This window comes from Tupaia chinensis, unplaced genomic scaffold, assembly GCF_000334495.1.
Source record: "Tupaia chinensis unplaced genomic scaffold, TupChi_1.0 Scaffold140925_1, whole genome shotgun sequence".
Lineage (NCBI taxonomy): Eukaryota > Metazoa > Chordata > Mammalia > Scandentia > Tupaiidae > Tupaia > Tupaia belangeri.
In genome coordinates this window covers 52617-57490 of record NW_006200793.1, presented here as the reverse complement: position 1 = coordinate 57490, position 4874 = coordinate 52617, and positions in this window count along the sequence as shown.

The window sequence follows — 4874 nt, the reverse complement described above, 5'->3', positions numbered from 1 at the left end:
TTCTTTCTTTCTTTCTTTCTTTCTTTCTTTCTTTCTTTCTTTCTTTCTTTCTTTCTTTCTTTCTTTCTTTCTTTCTTCTTTCTTTTTCTTCCTTTCTTTTTTCTTTCTTTCTCTTTCTCTTTCTTTCTTTGTTTCTTTCTTTCTTTCTTCTCTTTCAAGAATTATTTATTTAATTATAATTGTTATTATTACTTAGTTTGACCAGAGAGAGACAGAGAGAGAGGGGAAAGTAAGAAAGCAATCCACCAGGTCTGGGACTTGAACCATGTCAGCCAGGTGGGAGTCAAGCACTCCAACTACCATACCACCTGCCAGCTCCCATCATGTTTTGTCAAGCTGCTGGGCCTGAGATTTTAATTGCAGTACACCATTATGCCAACTGCTGGTTCTTTCAACACCTTTTTAAAAATTTATTTTCTTCATTCTCTCTCATTTACTAAAATGTAATGACAAGTGTTCACTCATGTCAGCTCCATGACAAACAGTAGTTGATCAGCCAGTTAGAACTCAAGGAAATTTTTTTTGACCTGCTTACTCTTGTCTGAGAATTAAAGGAAAAGAAGAAGAACATAAGCTTTCCAGATGGTTCACTGGTGGGTAAGACTGTATTTTAACCAGACATTTTTCTACCTGTTGATCTATTCAGAATATCACACAATTTGGGGTCTCAACAACTGAGGCAAAATAGTGGAGAATGCAATAAAGAAAAAAGCTGTTTGGCTGGACAAGTCCAAGAGCCCTGGAATACTTTAACCCTACATAAAACCATAAAGCACAATACACCAGAGGTAGTGGGTTGAATGGCTCCATCTCAAAAAAAATATTTTTTTGAGAGATTTTTGCTATAGGATGCGTGCTCTCACTGGAGAGACAGAGAGTGGAAAAATCACCTTCTGGGGAGATGGTGTGCTGTAATCCCTCCTCTTCTAATATCTTCCCAGGATTTGGGGCACATACACACACACAAGTGCCTGAGTTTTAAGACACCAGGTGTGGGACTTGAACTGCAGTCGACTACATGGGAGTCCAGCAATGTAACCATTAAGTCATCTACTGGTCCCCAGCTCAAAATTTATGGTCTCCTTTCCCTAAGCTGACCTTCTCTTTTTTTTCCTGAGACCTCAGGTACTGAGCCTATCTAGTTCTTTAGGGCTTGTCACACATCCTATTACTTTTCTAGGTTTTGTGTTTGTTTTGCCATTTCTTTCTAAAATTTTCAGTAATATAGATTAAGGTATGACCTGAAAGAGGATATCCCAATGATGTAATAGCATTCTTATGTTCTTAAACATCTCTGAGAAGAATAATTGTAACTCTAAGCTGGCAATTGTTAGCTAAACACGATAAAACCTATGTTCTTTCAATTCACAATAACTACAGATGAATGCGTTTTTACCTCTTCTTTTAAAATGAGGAAATGTAGGCTCTACAGTTTTAAGTGTCTTGCCCAACATTAATGACTGTTCAGAAGCGTAACTAAGATTTGAACCCAGTTACTGAATTAAAAAATCAGCTGCAATAACTACTATTCCTTTGTTTACCTTAGTATTGTCCATTTTTGCTTGTCAGATATTGTGCTCACCCCTCACCTGACAAATAGTAAGTTCTAAATAAGTATTTTATCACTGAACGAATAATATCTTCCCTCAAGACATAGGAACTTGAGGATAAAAAGTGGAATGGCAGATCATCTTTTTCTTTGATTGCTTATTGAAATATCATGGCCAGTTTCCTGAGTGTCTTAAAGATTTCAATCAGTTCTGCTATTTCCTGGTACAGAGATGAAATTCCTTGTAGTATTGCAGAATCATTTTATGTTGAGTCTTTTGTAAAAAGTCTAATATTCTATATGCCACATCAACAACTTGTTTCAAAGCTGGAGAGCTGCATTAAGTAGTTATCATGAATGAGACATTTTTCAGAAAGGAGGAAACAAAGTATATCTTTAATGAGAAACTCATTTCTTAAGATTAACAAAGTCTTTAAAAAATACAACAAGCATTGTTTGTGCCATATGACAACTAAAGCCATATTTATAGATGTCTGCTTCTCATTGACCTAAAGTGATTTTGGCTTTGTCTTATGTCTCAGGTGCCAGTCTTATCTATTCTCCACTTGGATTTAGTTTTCTTTTTCCAGTCTAGGAAAGTTACCTGAATAAAGTCTTTTACATACGTATTAGTCTTTTCCTCCCACCACCCTTGCTTTAGCACATTTTCTTTGGAATACCATGGCTACATTGACCTGGAATCTCCATGTCTGTCACTCTTGTTTCTCCTGAATCTTTCCCCTGGGTGTTTTTGAACCTGTGAATCTTTTTTGATGTTAAATAACCCCCCCCCAAAACAAACAAACAAACAAACAGACAAAAAACAACAAAAAATATAAAAGTACATAACTGCCCAATATTTTTATTATGCTTACTAAAATTGAAGCTGGAGTTACTGGCATTCCAAAGTCCATATAATTGGACATGAACCTGAATTAAAGGATACTGAAATTGTTACATTTTTGGTTTGTTATGTTCGTTTTTTTCATTATTCATTTAATTTTATTTATTATTATTATTCGATTCATGAGAGAGAGAAAACGAGCCATCAAATCCAAGATTCAAACCATAGTCGGCCATGTGGGAGTCCAACGTCTTAACCACCACACTACCTTGTGGCCCCAATTTGTCATTTTTTTTTAACTGATTCTTTTAATGAAGACATGGCTTTAATGTAGAAACTTTTTTTTAGCTTTTTTTTTTTCTTTTTTTTTTTTTTTGCTATAGGGTGTGTGTGTTTGCCAGAAAGACAGAGAGAGAGACAGAGAGACAGAAAGTGAAAAATCATACCCAGGGGGGTTGGCCACGCTGCAGTCCCTTCTCCTCCATTCTCCTCTCGGGATATTGGGCACACACTCACGCATGCCCAGAGTGAGTTTAAGTCACCCAGTCCAGGACTTGACTATGTGAGAGTTCAGCGATGTAGCCATTACACTAACTGTTGGTCCCTAATGTAAAAACGTTTTCAAATGAAAGTTTGGAATATTCTGTAATTTTAGTTCTCAACATATAGTTTTCCTCCAAAACTAACTTATCAGCAATCTTACCAAAATCAAAGTAACAAACTGGACAAAGAAAATCATAAATAATTTTTAGTGCATCTACCATCTAAATGAAAACTATGTAGGTAAAACAGAAATGAAAGTTTGGACAAGTCCTCAGTATTCTTCACTTTTATTAATTTGAAGGGAAAGTACAATGGTTTAGATATTATGGAAAAGATTCTGATACTTCCTCAGAAATTTACATATACCAATTCCTTATATATACTCAAGTGACATGAAAAAATACATTAATGCAAAATGTTAAAAGAAATGTTCATAGCAACATTATTCACAATAGCCAAAAAGGAGAAGAAAAATCAAATATCTATCAATAGATGAATAAACAAAATGTGATATGTTCATACAATGGAATATTCTCAGTTCCCCCCAAAATGAAATAATAACACATGCTACAACATGGATGATTCCTTTTTTCTTTTTAAAATTTTTGCCAGAAGCCACATGTAATTGTGCATGCATGTGCAAAAGAGAGAGAGAGAGAAAGAGAGAGAGAGAGAGAGAGAGAGAATGTGAGAAATCACCCCATAATCCCTTCACTTCTCCCTCCTCTTGGAGTTTTGGGCACACTCACACACATACCTGGCATGTTTTACAGGCAGCCAGGTCTAGGACTTGAACTGCATAGCTGGCCATGTGGGATCCAGCCACCTTAACCACCATGCCACCAGCTGGCCCTGGATGATTCTTGAAAATGTGCTAAATGGAAGAATCTAGACATTTATATGAGATTTCCAGAATAGACAAATTCATAAAGACAAAAAAAATTCTTGGAGTAGAAGTGGGTGAATTAGGACTAATGTGGTTAATAAACATGGAGCATTTGGGGGATGATTAGAAATGTTTTTAAATTAGACAGTAATAAAAATTCCATAGTATAGCAGGCATATTAAAATACTAAAACTCACTGGAATATTCACTTGAAGATGATGAATTTCATGTTCTGTGAACCATATCTTAATAAAAATAATCATATATATGTAAAAAACAAACAAACACACACAAGTGAAAAAGAAATCAACCCACATAACATTATGGTGAGTGGTGAGGACACAGAAAAGCCTGTACTATTGAGATACTCAGCTTGCACAGGTACTTTCTGTTGGCTGCTCCAGAGGAAGGGTGACTGTGTCTGTGAGGAAATGGTGCTCTTAGACATTAAAGCACGAGGAGTGAAATATTTTTGCCAGGTGGTGATGATGGGGATGACATAATAGCTCAATATCATCAGGTGCCAGGCACCATTCTCAGCATTTTCCACACGCTCCTCAGGAGCACTGTTACAAACCTGTGACAGTGGTTCTCAGACTTCAGCATAGATCATAATCACCTCATGGTGTGTGCAAATCCAATTTCTGGGGCCAGCGCAGGAGGTGGTGGTGAATGCAGCTGGATTCCTTATGTCAACTGCATGGTTTCAGTCCTATATCAAACAGCTTGAGAAATACACCAGGCACGTGTGCATGTGTGCCTAAAACCCCAGAAGGGAGGGGAAATAAAGAAGAGATGTTGTGTGACCATGCACCATGGGGAGTGCTTTCTCCTTTTCTTTGTCTTTCTGTCTCTCTTAATGAGTACACATGCCCTCTAGAAAATTTTTTTTTAAATATCAGCTTTATGAAACCCATACCTTGAGCTTTAGCAAGTCTGAAATGAGACTCTGAATTTGCTTTATTAAAAAATATTTTGTTATTTTAAAATTTATTTTAATTAATATTAATTATTAATTAATTAATTTACATAGATTTTTGCTATAGGGCAGA